Raw genomic sequence first — 25,064 nt, 5'->3', positions numbered from 1 at the left:
ATAAACTAATGTAATGGTGGCATTCCACAATTCAGACCCTTAACTGGATGTTCCTAAAAGGGTCTTGCCCTGATTGAGATGGGTTTAAGACCAGGATGGGTTAAACCCATGGGTGAAAGATTGAACTGACCACTGCTGGGGTGATGTCCTACTCCTTGCTATTATCTGTCAAGTGGAATTGAGATGTAGTCTGATCCAGTCTATCATTCTGTCAGATCACGATTAGATCAGTCAGTAGTTGTCCTTGATGGTTGTCATAGCTAATGGAACCCCCTAAAGAAAGCTATCATTTTTTATTTTTTAGTTTTCAAAATTATGAAAGCAATTTATGCTAATTAATAATTTTGAGACAAAACTATTTAATGTAAAAGCATAAAAGTCTATCATTTTCTCTCTTTAGTTCTACTCTCTTAGTAAACAAAATTTAGCTACTTGGGGTTCTATAACATTCTGAGTGAGGAGAAATTACTTGGTAAGGCCCTATTGTCAAGGGATATATATTCTTTTTCCCTAAGGAAGTAGTCATTCTAACTTCAGACTCTGAGATATCTTGAAAAGTTTGGGTCTCAGAGTTTGACAGGTGACCTTTTTATGAGTGGGTTAAACAAGGGTTGTGTTATTTAGGGAAAAATGCAGGCAGTTATTCTGATGTTTCTTCCTTATAGGATGCCAAACATCTGGATAGTTGAAGAGCTGGGGAAATGACTTTTACCTTAACAACTTTAACAGGAATTTCTCCTCAGTAGAGTTCCAATGAATCAAAATATCTTAGTCTTTCAATCATTGGAATGATTGGGTAAAGGGGCTGCATAGGAAAAAGAAATCTACTTGGGATGGAAAAAAAAAGAGTGAATTTGTAAAACCTGCAGATGATTGATGTCAAGTAGACAAAATCCCTGATGGTTAACTATATTTTCAATATTTTCCTAATCGTTTCACATCATACAGATCTTGCTATAGATCTGCCTGGAGGGCAGAGGAGTAGATTGTCTGATCAGCTCTCAAGGGCCCTTTTGTGGTTAGGAATCCAATAAATTTTCTACATTTTGTCAAGTGTACAGTGGAGGGGAATCCTGCTTTGCTTCCCCCCAGCAGGTGCAAGGATCATTTTTGGCCAAACAGTTCTTGATGTTGAACTTCTAAAAATCTTATCATAAATCTGTCTAGGTTCCTGAGTCACAAAGTAATTGGTCACTTGATTTTTGAGCTTTTTATTCCTAAAACAAGAGAAATAAATGTCCATGTCATCAACATACATTTGACAGATGTTCATGATCTGTTTTCTTAGCCCCTTTTGTTCCCCTTCTTCAGTTCCCTAAGATTTTCAAATGAAAACCATTCACATTTAGAGAATAGTTTGTGAACATGGCAGGTGAATCTTGATTATTTTGTGAGTTTGTTAGGGCTGAAAACTGTGGCAGGCATGGGCATAAGGGTAGGTTAGGGCACCTGTTGACCCTCACTCTAGATCTAATAACCACATTCACCAGAACAAGGTGACGTGTTCTCTCAGGATGGTGGGAATTCAGGGCCTGGATGGAGGAATATGTAAATAATGGATAGCTCTCTGGGACAGAGACAGTTTGTGTAGATTAGTAGAATACTACGGAAGACCAAGGAAACTACTGTTGCTTTTTGGGGTGGAGGTGGGGGTACAAGATGGTTGTAGCACCAAGGAAATGCCAGTAAACATTCTTTAGTATTGAATTACCTACAAGTGAAAATATGGTAACTTGACAGTAGAAAAGATCTGGCAATGTTTTGGGCTTTTGTTCTCCCTGAGGCTTATGACAGAGCTACTGGGGTTACCATGGATCTTGCACTGAGACATTCATGTTGGGAAACACTAAACACATTTTTAAATTTCCTGGGACTAGTATTCCCAAGATTCCTGAAAAAGGAAGTTCTTAGGGCTTTGAAGATGAAAGAACTCTAGGCAAATCAATGATTTTGCCATGTAATGGTAATACTTGAGGACAAGACATACTTCATGTATGTACACATACATATACAACAGACACATTATCAGAATTCCATTTCACACATTTCTCTATTTTCTTTTGATGTGCTAATCCTAAATAAATCTCCTCTATTTTGATAAAAGACATGCATATGCCCCACATTTTCCCTCTGCACCACCATATCCCACCATCACCTCTAGTTCTGGAACACTGGTAGAGAAGAAGAGCTTTTTGATGTTAAGGCACATAAATGAGTTATCTGTAATCAAAATTATGATAATGTACAAGATGGTAAGTGATTGTTGCCACATACAAAATGTACGGGCATTGACCTTAAACGTAAAAGTGTTTTTTTATCTATTTGGTGCCAATTCATCGTTTTAGTTGTTTCCATTTTACCACATATAACCTAGCTGCTTTTCCACTCTGTACCAAGGATGAGCGCCTGAGGAACCAATATAGTTAGGCACTTCCATCTCTGGTCACTAGGGAATATTGTATGGGTGATTTGACTCTCAATAAGCAGGGAACTAATAGAGGCTTAGATGACCCATTAATAATCAAGAAGCAATTTAGCTTAAAAAGAAAAAGAAAATTTTATCTTGAGGGGAATCAGTTACATTGGCTGAAACTGTTTTGTAATAGATACAATATAAATGTGACCTGTTATTTGAAAAACCTAAACTCTTCTGACCCATTTGCTTTCTTTTTTTTTTTTTTTTAAGATTTTATTTATTTATTTGAGAGAGATTTATTGAGAGAGATCACAAGCAGGCAGAGAGGCAGGCAGAGAGAGAGGAGAAAGCAGGCTCCCTGCTGAGCAGAGAGCCCGATGCGGGGCTCGATCCCAGGACTCCAAGTTTGTGACCTGAGCCGAAGGCAGCGGCTTAACCCACTGAGCCACCCAGGCGCCCCTGACCCGTTTGCTTTCATTCTATGATCCTGTTCAGGACTCGAGTGAGAAAATCTATTTTAGTTTCTTTTTTTTTTTAATTTAATTTAATTTTTTCAGTGTTCCAAGACTCATTGTTTATGTACCACACCCAGTGCTTCATGCGATCCATGCCCTCCTTAATACCCACCACCAGGCCCTCCCACCCCTCCAGCTCCCTCCACTCCAAAACCCTCAGTTTGTTTCTCAGAGTCCAGTGTCTCTCATGGTTTCTCTCCCACCACCCCAATTTCCCTCAACTCACGTCTCCTCTCCAACTCCCAGTGTCCTCCATGTTATTCTTTATGCTCCACAAGTAAGTGAAACCATATGATACTTGACTGACTCTGCTTGACCTATTTCACTCAGCATAATCTCCTCCAGTCCCATCCATGTTGCTACAAAAGTTGGGTATTCATCCTTTCTGATGGAGGCATAATACTCCATTGTACATATGGACCATATTTTCTTCATCCATTCATCTGTTGAAGGGCATCTTGCTCTTTCCACAATTTGGTGACTATGGTCATTGCTGGTATGAACAATGAAGTACAGATGGCCCTACTGTTGACTATGTCTGTATCTTATTTTAGTTTCTAAACTTAACTCCAGAATTTTCTCTTCTGGAGGAACTTATGTTACTATAGTAATATATACTTAAGTCTGTGTATAGACTATACAATGATGTAAGATGTTACCATTTCAGTTGGACATCAAAGAACCTAAATCCATTTCCCTAATGCCAGTTTGATCATCAGAAATCCCCTTCATGCCAAAACGTAACATATCGTGAACTGCTTTTCAATTTACAAGACAAGTTTCCCACAGAACTAGCATGAACTTCAGTGAATTTCTCTATTCCCTAAGCGACACCAACATTTTTTCACTTACAAAAAAGAAGCTTCTATGTAATATCTTTATTTTAAGAAACTGGCAATAATCAAGAAATAACTCGGAGAATTAGGATGGGAATTTGATCTGATATGATTAAGATGGGAATATACTCCCTGTGTAGAAAAGAAGGAAATCTCACATTGCGTTGACAGAAGAAAGTACCTGAATTTAGCTCAACATCAAGCCATTAAGAATTAGATTTTTGAGCCAGTTTGTGGGTGTATGACAGGCAGGGAACACATTTAACAAATGGAAGCAACAGTAGTGTGGGGGCCAGAGACAGATTGAGACACAGAAAGAGCCATAGAGAAGTAGTCAGAAACAAGTAAGTAGATACAGAGACAGAGTAAGAGAGAACAGTATAGGTACAGAGGCAGGACCCCCAACAACATCATGGTGAAAACACATAGGAGATGTTTTTGTGTAATAAAAACACTCAGTGTGTTGTGCCTGTATTATACATGAGCAAACTGAAGATTAGAGAGAATAAGGGATTTGTTTATAATCAGAAAGCCGGCCAGTGAAAAGAGTTGGAACTGGATCCTAAGTAATCCAAATCTTATATTCTTTCCACTCTTACATAAGTTTAAATGTCACATATTAAGCACTATCCTTGTAATTGGTATAACCAAATTTAATGTTTTCCAAGTAATTGCTACATAGATTTTAATAGGACAGTAGCTGAAAAAGGAATGTCCTGGTTATTATATTTATATTTTATTTTATTTTATTTTATTTATTTATTTGACAGACAGAGACACAGTGAGAGAGGGAACACAAGCAGGGGGAATGGGAGAGGGAGAAACAAGCAGGCTCCCCACAGAGCAGGGAGCCTGATGTGGGGCTTGATCTCAGGATGCGGGGATCATGACTTGAGCCGAAGGCAGCCACTTAATGACTGAGCCACCCAGGCACCCCTTTTTTATAATTAAAATTGAGTGATTGGTTTTGTGATCATTTCTGATCCTTCACAACTTTTAATAACTATACAGGTAATATTTTGTAGAGGGCTTTGACCGAAAGACCTATTATTTCCTGAAACACAAATTGCAGTGATTAGCATTTCCTCAGAGTTCTTCAGACTAAAAACCATTTCATTGGGTTAAAGGCATTCATCATTTGCTGTGCCATCACCAAAAAAGTTACTGAGCACTCAAAAAATCTCATTTTGACTCATTTTCTCATTTCATCACAATCGACACTTCTTTAGTATAATATATAATGTATAATGTATAATGTATAATGACTGCTGTATAGACAAAGAACCTGAATGTGATAGAGGTTAAGTCTTACAGTGTTGCACATCTAGTAAGTATTGAAGTTTGATGTTAATATGGATATGGCTGAAGAGTTGGCAAGAAGCAGAATCTCATAGGAAGAATATACGTAACAAACAGCAGCAGGAACGAATGAATTTTAAGGCAATGTATTTTTAGAGCTTTGCTGACAAAACCAGTATGTGGGCCAGTGTGAACACTTGGCTGAATCCAATAATAATCCAATAGATCCAATAAATGAATCCAATAAATAAGTCCACTTGAGTGTAAAAAAATAACATGGGAGGGGAATGATAATGGCTATACCAAAAAAGTATTTTCAGTGACCACTGAAAGGATCTATAGTAACAAACTCACCAAAATGTATAGTTAAATACCTTCTCAGTTTCCTAATGTAATGCCTCAAGTTTTCAAGTTAAAACTTCAATATCCAAGAAGGACAGGAATACATTGTGAAATGCCTTGCTAAAATTCTCATATTCTATTTGTTTAATGTCAGTGTGAATATCCCAAGTTCCAACTTTTCATCACTTTTTACATACATATGAAACTGATGCTTCTTGTCCTATAATAACCTCTCATATGAAATAGATATCTTTATTGAGTGGCAAAAATAATTTTCCAGTATGTGGAAGGGAAGAAAATGAACACAAAATCCAAGAGCGTTGTATTCCTAGTTGAATACCTCATTCTAATTTTGAGTAACTTTGAAGCTTGGGCAAGTTACATGAAGTCTCAGAGCCGTTGGGAAGCTCATTTTGATCATCTTTAAAAGGAAAATGTTAATTTTGTACCACTTTCTCAAGAGGATGTTGACAATTAATGCATGTGTAAGAGTTGTATAAACTGTAGTGTAGTGTGCCCCAAACTTAGTTTTCAGAAATTTCTTCTGGATCTGTTATGGCTACTTACTTGTTTATCTTTTGCTGGTTTTATTTTACTGATAAACTTAGGAACAAGAGCCACCAGATAGGAAAAAGAGTCCTTTTGGAAACCACCGAGCGCTAAGGAGATCAGAAAAACCCACAGACTGGAAGAGCTAGACATAATGTCCTGTAATGCCAAATAATGTAACCTCAAACTTTGACCTTTGGTGGGTATTCACTAATATAGCTATTAGATAAATTACAAATATGTGTCAATGAAAAAAATGTACATTTAAAATTTATAGCATTATTAAATATTAGAAATCAGGCTCCCGCCGTAAAAAAAGAACAACAAATTAGTGCAATAAAATTTTTTTCTTAGATAACTTTACTTCAACTTTCATTTTAAATGGACCTATTCCAGGGGCACCTGGGTGGCTCAGCATGTTAAATATCTATCTTTGTGTCAGGTCATTTTACTAGGGTCCTGGGATCAAGCCCTACATGGGGCTCCCTGCTCGGTGGGGAGCCAGCATTCTCCCTCTGCCCCCTGTTCATGTTTACTCGCTCTCTCTCTTTCTCAAATATATAAACAAAATCTTGAAAAAAATGGCTCTATTCCATCTAATTCTAAGAAGCATTTTATTTATTTATTTATTTATCACCATATAATGTATTATTTGCCCCAGGGGTACATGTCTGTGAATCATCAGGCTTACACATTTCACAGCACTCACCATAGCACATACTCTTCCCAATGTCCATCAACCAGCCATCCTGTCCCTACACTCCCCCATCCCCAGCAACTCTGTTTGTTTTGTGAGATTAAGAATCTCTTATGGTTTGTCTCCCTCCTGATCCTATCTTATTTCATTTTTTCCCTCCCGACTCCCTGCCCTGTCTCTCAAATTCTTCATATCAGAGAGATTATATGATAATTATCTTTCTCTGATTGACTTATTTCACCTAGCATAATACCCTCTAGTTCCATCCATATCATTGCAAGTGGCAAAATTTTGGTTTCTTTGATGGCTACATAGTATTCCTATATATATATACCAAATCTGCTTTATCCATTCATTTGTTGATGGATATCTAGGCTCATTACATAGATTGACTATTGTGGGCATTGCTGCTATAAACATTTGGGTGCATGTGCCCCTTCGGATCCCTACATTTGTATCTTTAGGGTAAATACCCAGTAGTGTGATTGCTGGGTCATAGGGTAGCTCTATTTTCAACTCTTTGAGGACCCTCCATGCTGTTTTCCTCAGTGGCTGCACCAGCTTGCATTCTCACCAACAGTGTAGGAGGGTTCCCCTTTCTCTGCATCCTCGCCAACCTCTGTCATTTCCTGACTTGTTAATTTTAGCCATTCTCACTGTGGTTTTGATTTATATTTCCATGATGGCGAGTGATGTTGAGTACTTTTTCATGTGTCTGTTGGCCATTTAGGTGTCTTCTTTTCTGAAATGTCTGTTCATGTCCTCTGCCCATTTCTTGATTGGATTATTTGTTCTTTGGGTGTTGAGTTTGATAAGTTCTTTGTAGATTTTGGATACTATCCCTTTATCTGATATGTCATTTGTGAATATCTTCTGACATTCTGTCAGTTCTCTTTTGGTTTTGTTGATTGTTTCCTTTGCTGTGCAAAAGCTTTGATCTTTTGCACAATAGTTCATTTTTGCCCTTGCTTCCCTTGCCTTTGGTGAAGAAGTTCCTGTGGCTGAGGTCAAAGAGGTTGTTGCCTGTGTTCTCCTCAAGGATTTGGTGGATTTCTGTCGCACATTGAGGTCTTTCATCCATTTGGAGTCTGTTTTTGTGTGTGGTGTAAAGAAAAGGTCCAGTTTCATTCTTCTGAATGTGGCCATCCAATTTTCCCAACACCGTTTTTTGAAGAGACTTTTCTCCATTGGACATTCTTTCCTGCTTTGGCAAAGATTAGTTGACCATAGAGTTGAGGGTCTATTTCTGGTCTCTCTATTCTGTTCCATTGATCTATATGCCTGTTTTTGTGCCAGTACTGTCTTGATGATGACAGCTTTGTAATAGAGCTTGAAGTCTACAATTGTGATGCCACCAACATTGGCTTTCTTTTTCAAATTCCTCTGGCTATTTGGGGTCTTTTCTGGTTCCATATAAATTTTAAGATTATTTGTTCCTTTTCTTTGAGAAAAAATGATGATATTTGATAGGGATTGCTTTAAATGTATAGATAGATTTAGGTAGCACAGACATTTTCACAATATTTGTTCTTCTACTCCATGAGCCTGGAACATTTTTCCATTTCTTTTTGTCTTTCTCAATTTCTTTCATGAGTACTTTATATAGTTTTGTGAGCACAGATTCTTTGGGTCTTTGGTTAGGTTTATTCCTAGGTGTCTAATGGTTTTCAGTGCAATTGTAAATGGGATCAACTCCTTAATTTCTCTTTTTTCTGTTTTGTTGTTGGTGTATAGAAATGCAACTGACTTTTGTGCAATGATTTTATATCCTGACACTTTACTGAATTCCTGTATGAGTTCAAGCAGTTTTACATTGGAGCCTTATGGGTTTTCTACATTAAGTATCATACCATCATCATCTGCAAAGAGTGAGAATTTGACTTCTTCTTTGCTGATTTGGGTGTCTTTTGTTTTCTTTTTGTTGTCTGATTGCTGAGGCTAGGACTTCTAGTACTATGTTGAATAACAGTGGTGATAGTGGACATCCCTGGCATGTTCCTGACCTTAGGGGAAAAGCTGTCAGTTTTTGTCCATTGAGAATGATATTCGCTGTGGGTTTTTCATAGATAGCTTTGATGATATTGAGGTATGTACCCTCTATCCCTACACTGTGAAGAATTTTGATCAAGAAAGGATGCTGTACTTTGTAAAATGCCTTTTCAGCATCTATTGAGAGTATCATATAGTTCTTTTTCTTTCTTTTACTAATGTATTGTATCACATTGATTGATTTGTGGATGATGAACCAAACTTGCAGCCCAGGAATAAATCCCAGTTGGTCGTGGTGAATAATCCTTCTAATGTCTTCTTGGATCCTCTTGGCTAGTATTTTGGTGAGAATTTTTGCATCCAAGTTCATCAAGGATACTGGTCTGTAATTCTCCTTTTTGATGGGGTCTTTGGTTTTGGGATCATGGTAATGCTGGCCTCATAAAATGAGTTTGGAAGTTTTCCTCCCATTTCTATTTTTGGAACAGTTTGAGGAGATTAAGTATTAATTCTTCTTTAAATGTTTGGTAGAATTCCTGTGGGAAGCCATCTGACCCTGGGCTCTTGTTGTTGGGAGATTTTTTATGACATTACTTGTTCAATCCCATTACTGATTATGGGTCTGTTCAGGTTTTTTATTTCTTCCTGGTTCAGTTTTAGTAGTTTATATGTCTCTAGGAATGCATCCATTTCTTCCAGATTGTCAAATTTGGTGTTGTATAGTTGCTCATAATATGTTTTTATAATTGTTTGTATTTCTTTGGTGCTGGTTGTGATCTCTCCTTTCATTCATGATTTCATTAATTTGGGTCCTTTCTCTTTTCTTTTTGATTTAAGTCTGGCCAGGGGTTTATCAGTCTTATTAATTCTTTAAAGAACCAGCTCCTAGTTTCATTGTTCTACTGTTCTTTTGGTTCCTATTTCATTGATTTCTACTTGATCTTTATTATTTTTCTTCTCCTCCTGGGTTTAGGGTTTCTTTGCTGTTCTTTTTTCAGCTCCTTTAGGTGTAGGGACAGGTTGTATACTTGAGAGCTTTCTTGTTTCTTGAGAAAGGCTTGTATTGCTATATACTGGCCTCTCAGGACCGCATTTGCTGTGTCCCAAAGATTTTGAATAGTTGTGTTTTCCTTTTTATTTGTTTACATGATTTTTTAAAATTCCTCTTTAATTTCCTAGTTGACAGTTCATTCTTTAGGAGGATGTTCTTTAGCCTCCATGTATATGGGTTCTTTCCAAATTTCCTCTTGTGGTTGAGTTCTAGTGTCAAAGCATTGTGGTCTGAAAATATGCAGGGAATGATCCCAGTCTTTTGGTACCAGTTGAGACCTGATTTGTGACCCAGGATGTGATCTATTCTGGAGAATGTTCCATGTGCACTAGAGAAGAATGTGTATTCTGTTATTTTGGGATGGAATGTTCTAAATATATGTGATGTTCATCTTGTCCAGTGTGTCATTTAAAGCCTTATTTCCTTGTTGATTTTTTGTTTAGGTGATCTATCCATTTCAGTGAGGGGGGGTGTTAAAGTCCCCTACTATTATTGTATTTTTTGAGGTATTTCTTTGATTTTGTTATTAATTGGTTTATATAATTGGCTTCTCCCGGGGGGGGGCATAGATATTTAAAATTGTTAGATCTTCTTGTTGGACAGAACTTTTAAGTATGCTATAGTGTTCTTCCTCATCTCTTATTATAGTCTTTGGTTGAAAATCTAATTGATCTGATGTAAGGATTGCTACCCCAGCTTTATTCTGATGTCCATTAGCATGGTAAATTATTTTCCACTCCCTCACTTTAAAACTGGAGGTGTCTTTGTGTCCAAAATTAGTTTCTTGTCGACAGCATATCAATGGGTCTTGTTTTTTTATCCATTCTGATACCTTGTGTCTTTTGATTGGGGCATTTATCCCATTTACATTCAGGATAACTATTGAAAGATATGAATTTAGTGCCATTGTATTGCCTATAAGGTGACTGTTACTGTATATTGTCTCTCTTCCTTTTTGGTCTCTTACTTCTAGGCTCTCTCTTTGCTTAGAGGACCCCTTTCAATATTTTGTAGGGCTGTTTTGGTGTTCGCAAATTTTTTTAATTTGTGTTTGTCCTAGAAGCTTTTATCTCTCTTTCTATTTTCAGCAACATCCTAGCTGGATATAATATTCTTGGCTGCATATTTTCCTCATTTAATGCTCTGAATATATGATGCCAGTCCTTTCTGGCCTTCCAGGTCTATGTGGATAAATCTGCTGCCAATCTAATATTTCTACCATTGTATGTTACAGACCTCTTGTCCTGAGCTGCTTTCAGGATTTTCTCTTTGTTACCGAGACTTGTAATTTTTACTATTAGATGATTTCATTGATTTTTATTTTTTTATTTTATCAGATTTGATTAGATTATTGATATTATTGATTTCTGTGCCTCCTAGATTTTGATGCTTGTTCTCTTCACCAAATTAGGGATATTCTGTGCTATAATTTGCTCCAGTATACCTTCTGCCCCTCTCTCTCTTTCTTCTTCTTCTGGGATCCCAATTATTCTAATATTGCTTTGTCTTATGCTATCACTTATTTCTCGAATTCTCCCCTTGTGTTCCAGTAGTTGTTTGTCTTTCTTTGCTCAGCTTCTTTATTCTTCATCATTTGGTCTTCTATATCACTAATTCTCTCTTCTACCTAATTTATCCTATCAATAAGAGCCTCTATTTCCTATTGCACCTCATTAATAGCTTTTTTTATTTCAACTTGGTTAGGTTTTAGTTTTTTTATTTCTCCAGAAATGGATTTTATTTCTCTAAAAAGGGATTCTCTAGTATCTTCCATGCTTTTTTTGAGCATAGCTAGCACCTTGATAATCATTATTCTGAACTCTAGTTCTGACATATTACCAGTGTCTGTACTGATTATGTCCCTAGCTGTCAGTACTGTCTCTCTCCCTCTCTCTCTCTCTCTCTCTCTCTTTTTTTTTTTTGGTGGTGAGTTTTTCTGCCTTGTCATTTTATCCAGATAAGAAAAGATGAATGAGAGGAGACTACTAAAAGGGTAGTGATGACCCTAGAAAAATATACACTAACCAAATCAGAAGAGACCCAAAACCAGGGGGAAAGGAAAGGGTGAAAAAAAAGAAAAAAAGAAAAAATATATATAATACTGGTTAATAGAACAGAGCCACACACCTGATTTGGGGCATATTTTAGTCTGTTAGAAGAAACTACCTCCCAAAATTTTAAAGAAGAAAAAACTTTATACACACACACACACACACACATAAGGGTAAACACGATGAAAGATGGAATATTACTATAAAGATGAAAATTTAAAAAGATTATAAAAGAGTAATTAATAAGATAAGAAGTTGGTTGAAAAAAGATAAGAAAAAAAAGAGGAGAGAATGTGCTCAGGGTGGAGACTAGAACAAAGCCACATGCTAGATTTAGGGTATATTTTGATCTATTAGAAGAAACAGTGTCCCAAAATAAAAAAACAACATATATATATACATACACAAAAATAAGTTTAAATACAAGGAAGGGATAAAATATGACTATAACAATGAAAATTTAAAAATATTTTTAAAAAAGTATTGATAAGATAAAATAGTTAAAAATGTTAAAATAAGAAAGAGGAAAAATTTTAAAAAATAGAGTAATAAAAAAATAAAATTAAAAAAAATTTAAGTTTGAAAGACTGAAGGATGATGGGCGAAGAGCCATGAATTCTGTGTTGCTTTCTCCTAGCTCTGGAGTTCTGCATTTCTCACTGATCGGGGAACTTGGTCTTGACTGGGTGTTCTTGCTGATCTTCTCGGTGAGGGGCCTGTTGTAGTGATTCTCAAATGTCTTTGCCCACGGTGGAATTGCACCACACTTACCAGGGGCCAGCCTAAGCAGTCTGCTCCGTTTTGCTCTCGGTAGCTTTTGTTCCCTGAAAGCTTTCCATACAGCTTTGGAGAATGGGAATGAAAATGATGGCTTCCCAATCTCCATCCCATAGGAGCTGAGAGCTCAGGGCCCTACTCCTAATGCACCCTCAATGCATCTCCCTTGACTCCGGCCACACTCCTAGCTCACCCAGCCCATGACTGAGCATTTCTATCTCTAGTGCACAGCCCCATTTGGAGTCTCTAAACCCAGCACATTCCTGCAGCACGCTATCCCAATGCTCCTCCTGGAGGAGAAAGGAAGGGGTCTCCCTGGATCTGCCACTTGTAGGGTCCCTGCTTGAAGAGCATGAGCTCAGAGCCCTCTCTTCAGCTCTGTTTCTGCAGCCGTCTTCCCTGTTGCGATACCTGGAAGATCTGCCAGACTCAGGCACCCCTGATCTTTCTGTGACCCTGCCGGTCCTGGGACCACACTGTCTCCATGAGAGCTCCACCCCCCATTTAGCCCCTGGAGTGATGTCCCTCAGTGGAACAGAGTTTTAAAAGTTCTAATTTTGTGCTCCACTGCTTTATCACTTGCTGGGAGCCGGTCCCTCCCCCTACAGTCTATCTTCCTATATATCACCTCGGATTCACTTCTCTGCACATCCTACCTTCCAGAAAATGGTTGCTTTTCTGTTCCTAGAATTGCTGCCCTTCTTCTCTTCTGTCTCCTGTTGTGATTGTAGGTGTTCAGATGGTTTAATAACTGTCTAACTGAATTCCTGGGACCTGATGATATTTAGATCCTCTAGTCCTCCACCATCTTGCTCTTCCTCCCTCCAAGAAGCATTTTAATTCACATTTCATAGTTGCCATTGGAGATATATATTTTGAGTTGAGAAATCTGATAAGAATAAGCATAGGAAAGATATTGAACATGATGAATTTTGTGATTGTCACTTACATGATGAACTGCTATGAGTCTCCAAGTAAAGCTAAGTCTTAACTTTCTATTTGTGTTTTAAAAGCACTCTTTAAAATACCCTGCCTGTCACATATACGTTTAACATTTCAATGTTTTTAGACAAACTATAAATATAACAAGGATAGAGTTTATCAATATTATGGTTAGGAATCAGAAAACTAGCCATTGTTCCCATTCTGGGTAGTAACCAATGGGTAAACACTGTATCAGTTTGGGAGTCACATCAATGAGAAAACAGATGGAAAAGTACATGTTTAACACATATTGCCCACATCGAAGTTCTCTGATAGAGGCTGGATTTGAGGAAGCAAATTAAGCATGATTGTGTCTTATGAATTAATATATTCTGGCCCTTTTGGAGTATATAGAACCCAAGTTCTTCTCAGCTATGCTGATCACAGGTCTGCCTCATAATCTGCCTTGTGTGTTTCACACAGCACAAAATGACATGAATGATTGACACTTTTACTTCTAATGCCCATTTTCATGCTTTTGCTAAATTAAAGAGGTATAAAGATTAGAGGTTGCTTTTTCTCTTTAAGGCATAGGAAATTTGTAATTTGAAAATTTTTTCCCATTGTCTGTGAGTTCTCTACAATATGATTAAGTAAATTATGTTTCCTTTCTTGGAGATAATGAAAGAGGAGAGAGCATGCTGCTCATTTTTTCATTGAGATATAATTGACATAATGTTATATTACTTAGGTATACAGTGTAATCATTCAATACTTATATATATAGCAAAATGATTGACACAGTAAGTCCAGTTAACATCTGTCACCATACAGTTATAAAATTTTTTTCTTGTGATGAGAACTTTCAAGGTCTACTCTCCTAGCTACTTTTAAAAATATGCAGTATGGTATTAACTCTAGTCACTAGGCTGTGCATCACAACACCCTGATTTATTTAATGACTGGAAATTGGTATGTTTTTGAGCCCCCTTCACCCATTTCACCCACCTTTTGACTCGGAACCACCACTCTGTTCTCTGTATCCAAGAGCTCTGTTTTTTGTTTTGTTTTGTGTTTTAGACTCTACATATAAGTGCGATCATAAGGTACTTATCTTCTTCTGTCTTACTTCACTTAATATAAAGCCCTCAAAGTCCATCCCTGTTGTCCCAGTGGTATTCCATTGGGCATGTGTACCATATTTTCCTTATTCATTTGTCCACTGATGAACATTTTGATTACTGTGAATACTGCAGTTGATCGTGAAAACACAGGTATATCTTTGAGCTAATGATTTTGTTTCCTTTGGATATACCCAAAGATGGGATTTCTGGGTCATATGGTAGTTCTGTTTTCAATTTCTTGAGGAACTTCCATGCTGTTTTGCAGAGTGACTGTACCAGTTTACATTTCTTCCAACAGTGTACAAAAGTTCCCCTATTTTCCACATCCTCACCAGCATTTGTTATTGCTTATCTTTTTCTTTTTTTTTTAATTCCAGTAGTTAACATGTAGTGTTACATTATTTTCAGGTATAATATACAGTGATTCAGGAATTTCATACATCACCCAGTGCTTGGCTGGACAAGTGTATACCTTAACCCCTTTGCCTATTTTACCATCCCCCCCTCCACCCACTTCCTGTTTGGTGTTACTGCTTGTCTTTTTTATAATAGGCATAATAAGAAATGTGAGGTGATATCTCATTGTGGTTTTGATGTACATTTCCCTGGGCACCTTTATATGTACCTGTTGGACATTTGTATGTCTTTGGAAAATGTTTGTGTAGGTCCTTTGTCCATTTTTAAAAATTGGCTTATTTTTTGCTATTGTGTTGTATTATTTCCTTGTGTATTTTGGATAAATATTTATCAGAAAACTTGTTTGGAAATATTTCCTCTCACTGCATAGATTGTCATTTCATTGATAGGTTCTTTAGTTGTGAAAAAGCTTTTTAGTTTGATATAGTACCAATTGATCATTTTTGCATTTGTTGCCTTTGCTTTTGGTGTCAAAAAGTCATTGCCAAGGCCAGTGTTAAGAAGCTTACTCTCGAAGTTTCCTTTGAAGAGATTTATGGTTTCATTTCAAAATTAATCCATTTTGAGTTAATTTTTGTGCATGGTAAGATAAGGGTCCAGTTTCATTCTTTTGGATGTAGATCCATTTTTCCAACACTGTTTATTGAAGAGACGAGCCTTTCACTGTTGTATATTCTCACCTGTTTTGTTCACTATTAATTGGCCAAATAGGCTGTTAATTTAGTAATTTAGTCATGGTGATTGTTATGGACTGACTTGTGATCCCTCCCAAATTCACATGTTGAAGCCCTAGCCACCAGAGCCTCAGAATATGCCTATATTTGGAGGATTATATATGACTATATTTATTTAAAGAAATAATTAAGTTAAAATGAGATCATTAGGGTATGCCCTAATCCAATGTGACTCTTTTCTCACAGTTCTGCAAACTAAAATTCATTCGTTTTAGTTATCTGTCTTTTGGTATCTTGTTATGGCAGCTCTAGCAAACTAATACAGTGAGGAAGATTTCAATTTGCCATCTCCTCTATGACACATCTTACCACACGGGTTAAGGAATCTGTTCAGCATTGTGCTATCTACCAATGAGTCTCACAATTATAAAATCAGGCCTAAGAACAGTGTATCCATGGGTCACTTAGCTCCCTATAAGCCAGACTTGAACCATAATTTCATTTTATTAACTAGTCTCCATGCTCTGCCATTCTAACAGGGGACCATGGTGACCCTTTGAAATTTTGGATTGTGATATCATTTTAGGTACAGTGTCTAATAGTCTTGGAAAAAAATCTAGTGTATGGTTATAACCCAAGTTCATATATATCCCTAAATCCTTAAGAGTGCAAATTGAGGAAATTACTACAAAACCAACTGTTTACTGAGGACAGTATTGAGCATTTTAAACTCATTGAGTAGTTTCATATTTCACATCATTGTTGTAATATTTATTTATTTCAAGATTTTATTTATTTATTTGTTGGAGAGAGAATGAGACAGAGAGAGTGTATGTGCACACAAGCAGGGAAAGCAGCAGGCAGAGGGAGAAGCAGACTCCCAGTTGAGCAAGGAGCCTGATGCAGGACTAGATCCCAGGACCCTGGGATCATGACCTGAGCTGAAGGCAGAGACTTTAACCCACTGCACCACCCACATCATTGTTTTGAATATGCTCCTGGAATCCCATTTTTTTCTTAATGACATCCAGGTATCTCTGATAACTTCTGGAATCTCAAAGCTAGAATTAGTCTGTTTGTATTATTTTTGGTCTAGTACCAGTTAGAACTCTGAAATCATATTTAATTCAAGTATCTTAAGGTCCTCATCAGTGTAGACTGGACATCTGCTTATAGATCTGGAAGTATGGAGAAGGCATTTTCTGTTCCAATTCAAACTCTTGGCATCTGGAATAAACAGTGGGATATGTGTATGATCCATTTCTGAGACATTTTCTTTGCTTATGATAGATATAGGCTGCTAGATAAGAAGGAAACTGTGTCCCTCTCCCCATTAGCTATTATCATCAACTCCTTGTTGGTTTGGCTGCAACTGATAAAATGCTGATTTCCACTGAGTAAAAAGGTATTTGGTGTTGGTGCTTTTCTGGGGAGAGAGTAATTATGTAAGTTTTAAGGAAGGACCCTGTTCTATGGTCTTCCCATTATATACTTTGATCCAGCTACTTTAAACCTGTTGTCCCGTTAGCTCCTGTCAGAGCAATCCACCCTATTCCTTTCCCTCTTTTGGTAAGAAGACTCTTGGTTAAGATAGTAGAAGATGACTCAGGCCCAGGTGCTTTCTGCAATGTTCACTTGTCCTTCATACTTTCTACAGGTAATAACAATCATGTAGGTTTCCCTCTTTACTCTTTCACTTTTATATCCATGTCCTATTTCATGTTTCTTCTGCTCATTGAATCCCAAATGTAGATCACCAAGTTATAAGCAGCTGTCCAGATAGGAAAGAGATTTCAGTCTTCTCTTCCTCCTGGCATTCCCAATATTTAGTTAGGAGTGATAGTCCTGAAGCCTTTTGTTATCAAACAGGGAAACTGTGCTTGCCCCCTGCTGCATTTGAGGAGGGCATCACCTCTCACATTGTATTGTATTCACTTGATAATAGTTGATGACCACAAATACTACAACCTTCTTCCCTTTTCATTTTTATTTTGGCTAGTGTTTGGGTGGCAGGAATAGAGTGATAAAAGGTTTTATGAAACCTATGTTGTAGAAAATCTCTTGTGTGTATTGGGATTAATCATGCTGTGCTGCTACCCCTTTTAATTCACAATATAAGATATTACTCATCACTTCCTTAAGAAAGAAAAATCCCTCTCCTCATTCTGTTACTCACCAAAGTTTAGAATGACTGAAGATAAGGAGTGGCATCATATAATAGGAAATGAAGAATTATGAGCTGAAATTGATATAAGATACAGTGGTTCAGATTTAGATGTTTATTAAATTTACATTAATGGCCTTGAATGTCATCTCTCTCTGTGTCCACACTTTTTTCCATGTGAATTTGGAGTTTTTCCTCACTAAAAAAATTGAAGGCTAAGATGATTTCCCTGCTTCTTCTTTTTCTGTCCACCCATAATCCAAGGGGATGTTAGAAAAAGTGATGCAAGTTTGAAATCGCATTTACCTCTGAGGTTCACTGATTTAAAATTATATTTTTGACAAGTTGAATATGTAATGGTCATTAACTCAGAGAAGTTCCTTTTTATGAAATGCTTTATAACTGATTGGGTTAGGTTTCACTGGTCGAAATATTTGTCAAATTTCATTGAACTGTATCTTTACGACAAGTGCATTTTACTATATGTTTATAATACTACACCAAAAAACAATAAACTGCCAAAAGTAATCTATTACCTCTTCTCAGTCTTGCTAAAATTAGATTATTTCCTGTTCTGGTTAAGTATGTTAGTGATTTATTTATCTATTGATAAAAAATTGTCTTAAACATTGGCTTTTTAACCTGGCTTTAAACAAGTATTTATAGTATCACATGGTTTGTTGGGGTTCAGGAATTTGAGACAAGTTTATCTAGGTGGTTTCTGGGTCTGAAGAGGTTGAAGTCAAGTTATTGGCCACTGGAGCTAAAGTCTTGGTAGTGGTGTGAATCTGAGGAGTGATTTCTCTAGTTCCAGTCAAGCTGATGCTGATTACTGACAGGAGGTCTAAGTTTCTCATCATGTGGTCTTCACCTTAGTGTCCTCGCATTGTGATAGCTGGCTATCCATGACAGGGAGAAAAAGAAGCCACATTGCATCTTACTAATTATTTTGGGAAATTACTGAGGTCTTAATTATTTTGTGGAAATTGAAGAAATTTCAAATATTTCTCATCCATTCTTTCTTCCCCTTCTTGTATTCTGAAACATGTTTTAGAAAACTTTGTATTTTTTGCTGTTCTTGGATGCACTGTCCCAGTGTTTTTCATTGATTTTCCCTTTGTGTTTCATTGGGATAATTTCCAGTTAACATTCTTTAAGTTAATGGATTCTTTGCTTAACTCTGTTGAGTTGAAAATGAGCCCTTTCAAAGACGTTTGTCATCTTTTCTACAGTGTTTTATTTCTAGAATTTACAATCAATCTAAACAATGTAAACCATTATTTGTTCAAATAAGTGTTTTGTCTTATTTTTTGTCCACTAACAGTCGGTAATTACAGGGTTGCATGAATTTGTTCTACTACTTACTGATGCTATGTTCATTTGCTTTCCAATATTTTCCTTTCTGGGCTTTGTTATGGATAGCAATTATTGCTATGTCTTCCAGTTCACTAATATTTTCTTCTATTCATTATATTCAATATGTTTTTATGTCTAGAAGTTAAATTGGTGTATTTTTTTATTTTCCACGACTCTCCTTAACATGCTGTTGCTTTTCTCTTAACTTTTTGAACATATGGACAATATTAATAACTTACTGACTGTCGGTGGCTACTAATTCTATCATTTCCATTGTGCAGTGTCTTCAGTGAACAAGAACATTTTAAAATAGTTTTCACAAATTATAACATTGAAACCTTAAAATAATTCCATGAGAATAGTTTTTATTATGAATTAGAAAACTGAGTGTTACAAAGAATAAGAACCATACAAGATATCACTTAGTTTGTGACTTCTAACCTGTATATTGCACCCATCTATATAATTCCAATGAAACAACTTACATTTTTTTCTTCCTTATTTAGGTATATTTTATATTACCAACAAAACAATTAACAAATTATCTTTTTTTAAAGATTTTATTTAATTTATTTGACAGAGAGATCACAAGTAGGCAGAGAGGTAGGCAGAGAGAGAGGGGAAAGCAGGCTCCCTGCTGAGCAGAGAGCTGGATACAGGGCTTGCTCACACTGAGATCATGACCTGGTTGAAGGCAGAGGCTTAACCCACTGAGCCACCCAGGTGCCCCAACAAATTATCTTTTATCCCTTTCCAGTCAGTCTTCTGAGTTCGTAACTGCTTGCCTGTGTTCTATAACTGAGGCTAGTTTTATATCACCTTGAATTTTATACAAATAGAATTCTGCTATATATACATGATTTATTTAATTCAATATAGCATTTTGGGATTCATACATGTTAGGGCATGTATAAGTGTTTACCAGTTGGCCAGTTGGGTGTATATTAAATTATGTCATACCATGGTCTGGATAAGGTAATTTTCTGATGATTAATAGGACTAAAGAATTCATTAGCCAGATATTAACATTATTGATAGAATATTAATTTACTATAAAATGGCTATTTGTATATTTTTTATACTTCTTCTAGATTGTTTCTTTGTGGTTTTTAGGAAATCATGTCATAGATTGTAACTTTTCTCAGTTTTACATGTTGCAAATATCTTCTCCCAGTATATAACCTGTCTTTTCAATATTGAGGTGTTTATTAATGAGTGTAAGTTCATGATTGATGCTAACTTAGATTTATTAAAAATTTTTCTTAGAGTTAATGTTCATGAGATTGTTTGATTTTCTTCAATAAATTAAAATATTAGCCATTTCTATTTTTTCCTTTGGTATTCAATATAATAGTGCTCAATTTTAATTTTTTACTTAGACAAACATTTTTTCAGTGTATTTATTGAATTATCACTCATCTTCCACTGATGCACTTTGATATGCTATTCCTGTTGTAAATAAAGATCTACCGCCTGTATTAGTGTGTGTTCATTCTATTTCTGAGATCCGTGTTCTGTTCCATTGTCTTATTTATGTTTTAATACCATACTATCTTAATTACCATGGGTTTATGGTTTATAGTGTGTATGATATTTACTAGGAACATTTAAAAAAATTTTTTTTGGAGGTGCCTTTGATATTCTTGGCCATTAATATTTATAGACATTTTTGAATCAAGTTTTTATGAAAATTCCTATTGGGACTTTTACTGGAATTGTGTTGAATTTATAGAACATTTGGAATCCATACAATAGTAAGGTATATCCATAAATATCCTGTAGTATGCCATATATAGTTATTCTTTGTAAGTTTTATAGTTTTTCCCAGAGATTGTACATATTTTTCTTAGATTTTTAAAAAATTATTGCAAGGAGTATCTTCCTTTTAATAATACTTTCTAGGAGTTATCTCTTCTAGCATTGTAAGTGACCTATGTATATTGTTTAAAGTATAGTTGCTTTATCTGATAAAGTATACATATGAGAAATACACAAAAAACTGTATTTTACATTAGAGAGAAGTATAATCATTGCTTTTAAAATAGGAACAGTTAAAGGAAACCCACTATGACCACTTAATGTGACATTGAAATGTGATAATTTAAAAAAAGGAAAATATCTAATTTGCTGATTTGCTGATTATAGGCTTGTCAGTTTCAAATCCTAGAAGAATCTGTGGGTAGTATAAGAAATTATAGGATACATCAATAATTTTCTGGATAAAATAACTCATTTTCAAATGTTTACAATTTAATTTTATACATTTTTTTCTTGCAATATTTGTATGAAGCTGAAAGGGAAGAGTGTATTATTCTATTTCAGAAATGAGGGAAAAATTCTGAATTATGAAGACTAACACTTACTATGTGGCTAATAATGAGTTGTAACTTGGGCCTAAAATATGAAAACCAAGTTTTACTTTTACTAGGAGATAAATATCTGGGTAGAATATTTAGGATTTCGTTATACTTAAACTGGACCTTTGACTCAAGTATGGAGGAGAGGTTGTCTTGAGTGATGCTTTTAGGAATCTGCATATGAGCATGTTTTTGATTTGTCTTCTTTGAAACAGTCCAACACTTCCTTAGAACTCTGTGTGTTCTGAAAGTTCATTTCTTTGTGCTTCTCTGCAGTTAGAGTTCTTATAAGATCTGTCTCCAAAATGAAAGAAACTAATAGGGTAGATTTAAGTTCAGGTAAAGTAAAGTACAATTTACTGAAACTTGTTCATACATAACATGATGCTAATCTGTGCCATAATTAACTGCAACCTATTGATTTTAATAGTGCATACATTTAAGGTTAGTGAACAGTCATGTGAAGTACAAATAAATTGTTTAGAAGATAGAACTGAAGCCCTAAGGAAATGATATTGAAGAATGTGTTGGAATGTGGAATCTGAACAGATAGATGTATGGACTTCTCCCAAGGTGGGAGAAGATGAAATCTAAGTGCTGCAGAGGAGAATGGTAAGGTTCAAAGATATGGAAATATGGCAATTAATAAACCCACACATCTGGGGTGCCTGGCTGGCTCAGTGGGGAAAGCCGCTGCCTTCGGCTCAGGTCATGATCTCAGGGTCCTGGGATCGAGTCCCGCATTGGGCTCTCTGCTCAGTGTGGAGCCTGCTTCCCCCTCTTCTCTCTCTCTCTGCCTGCTTCTCTGCCTACCTGTGATCTCTCTCTGTCAAATAAATAAATAAAATCTTTAAAAAAAATAATAAACCCACACATCTGTGACTTTATTTTTCCCACTATGGCAGGAAAAAAAGCCAAAAAACATTTTTTAAAGAAATTGTGAATTGAGACATTAGACCCTCTTCTTCATTCTGCTTCTGCCCCTTCCTTTTACACATGTTGTTATCCAATAAATAGATTGTACCCCAAACTCTCTCTCCTTTGTCATCTGTTCTAAAGAACCCAGACTGTAACAGGAGCCATTACATCAGTGTGTGATATGAGCTGACTTAGGTTTTGGAAGGAACAAGAAGTGTTTCACTTTTCCTTTTTTTTTTTAAACATAATCAGAAATTCGGCTAAAAGATACCCTGATGGATGTCATGGGAGTAATCAAGAAAAGAAAGGAGAGAATGATTACAATATTTTATGACCTGAGCAAGTAGAATGGCATTGCTGCCACCAATGGATTTGTTGATTGGGCATCTGGATATATGAATTGAGATTGGGATAAATGATTAAAATTTATGAATTGCAGCATGTAAATGGTGCAGTGATTAGTGGCCTGAGCCTTAGGTTGCTCTAGCATTTAACTGTTGGGAGAAAGGAAGATCTGGAAAATATAAGAAGGAAACACCAGTATTTTGGAGAAAACCAAAGTACTGTGGGACTCTGTAAACCAGATAAGTGACGTGTGTCCTTGGAGGAACAGTGATTAATTGTAGCACATGATTCTATTAAGTAGGATGAAATTTGCTCTAATATATTAATGGCTTTGCCTCAGGGGAGAAGATCTAGAATGAAGCAACCACATTAGTAAATTTGTATTATTCCAGTACATTATTTTAGGCTTAAAATACTTACAAATATATAAAATATTTTATATTTTTATAATTCTATAATTTTCTAATATTCAGCATTATGAGTTATATACATACCAATATATAGTTATAAATGACTACATAAATGTGCATATGTTCCTATATACAAGTGTACCTATATAAAAACATGTATATGTATACATATACACACATATGTATATGCATGCATATATAACATCTATGTACATGCATTAAATGTATATAGACATGTACAATATATATGTATTATTTCATATAGACATATATGTATGCATATGTTTATTCTTTTGTTCTATTCTAGTAAAATTTTTCTAATTTGATGACAATATCATATTTGTAATCTGCCCATTTGAAATAGATATTTGGGCAAGCACCATTCTCTCTCTATTTCTTGGTATTTCCACTACTCACCTCCATACATAAATATCCTTTCTTTAATTTTCTTGGCTTTTCTTGTATTCTTTTTAAAATGTACTTTTATGTAAGCCTTAGTTGATATTGTGATTAATTGCTCTGAATTCATAGATTAAATTAGGAAGAAGTGATATTTGTTGTTTGTTAATCCCATCTGTATTTGTTGTGGTTAAGTGCTTCCTTTGATCCTGTATATAAATGTAATTAAATATTACAAAGTTTCTTGTCAATATATGGATTACTAATATGTATAATAAGCACTTTTTATTGCAATCATTTGTTATGGTATTTTTGAAATCTAAGTAAAATGACACATGTACACATTGACCACAGTAGATCACTATAAAGAAATTTCCAAATAGGTAAATGCATGTAAAATTTGGATTCGTCCTGTGTCACTATACTACAGTGGTATCTAGTTTGTAAAAAATAAATGAATTATGCTCACCGTCTTTCCACATCCATTATGGTATCATGAAGAGAGAGCTTTTGGGTCTCTGGTAGGAAGTAGACACATATGGAATCCATGATGGCAGGGGTCATAGAGAAGGTTGAAAATGGTGCAAAATACCATCAGTTATCAATACTAAAGAACACAGTGTTGCAACTAAACCACTAGTAAATGTAGATATGCCCTGAATAATGCACCTATGAAAAAAGATAATTTATTTTAAAGCAAAACACTTCAAATTGACTCTGATTCTTACTTTTTTTTCCTACAAAATCTTTTCCATTCCACTCAAGATTATCTTTACATTATGTGCATTCTAATAGCATTTATATGTATACGCCAAATACTTTCTCACTAGTGACAAAACTAAGATATAAAAACATAACTGGCATTTGTATTAGCTCTGCTTTTGCTTGAAGCTCTTTGATGCTTCCTTTCACACCAAAGTGATACTGAATTTTCTTACTATGCCCAAGGATGTTCAAATCAGGGGTCAGCAAATTTTGTCTAACAGTAAATATTTTGGGCTTTATAGACTAAACAGTCTCAAGCTTTTTACAATTACTCAACTCTGTCCTATAATTTAGAAAAAAATGTTAACTCAAGCTGAAAAGTCAAGAGGAAGACACTTAAGTGGCCTGTGGGCAATGATAGTAGGAAACAGGTATTATTGATAGGTCTTGGAAAACAAAGAGAAGTCTGGAATTTTAAAATTTAAAAGCTGGAAAGTAGTAGAGCTGAAGCTTTTATCTTCTGAGGAGGTGGCACTCATTTAGTGCTGATGTCTCTGAATTAAGAGGAGGGGCCTGCATGGCCTAGACCCAGGGCTCTGAAGAGGGGGCACAAACCACTTGTTAACTCTTGGTGGGGTATGATAAAGCGGGTTGAGTTGATACAAGGAGGCGTTGCCACTACTGCAGTGAAGAGGCATTATGGAGGGACACTAACAGGAATAGGAAATAGACCCAGAGAAATGTGTCTT

The 25,064-nt window shown here is 35.8% G+C and overlaps 1 long non-coding RNA gene across 1 annotated transcript in view; it reads left to right on the top strand.

The window, feature by feature from the left end:
- LOC116575291 overlaps window positions 1-25,064 on the top strand; it is a 322,876-nt gene that overhangs the window by 64,276 nt on the left and 233,536 nt on the right. The gene's annotated exons all lie outside the window — the stretch shown is intronic.

Source organism: Mustela erminea, chromosome 16, assembly GCF_009829155.1.
Source record: "Mustela erminea isolate mMusErm1 chromosome 16, mMusErm1.Pri, whole genome shotgun sequence".
Taxonomy (NCBI): Eukaryota; Metazoa; Chordata; class Mammalia; order Carnivora; family Mustelidae; genus Mustela; species Mustela erminea.
The sequence above is the reverse complement of the archived record's forward strand: the minus strand, read 5'-3'. Positions and strand labels throughout refer to the sequence as shown.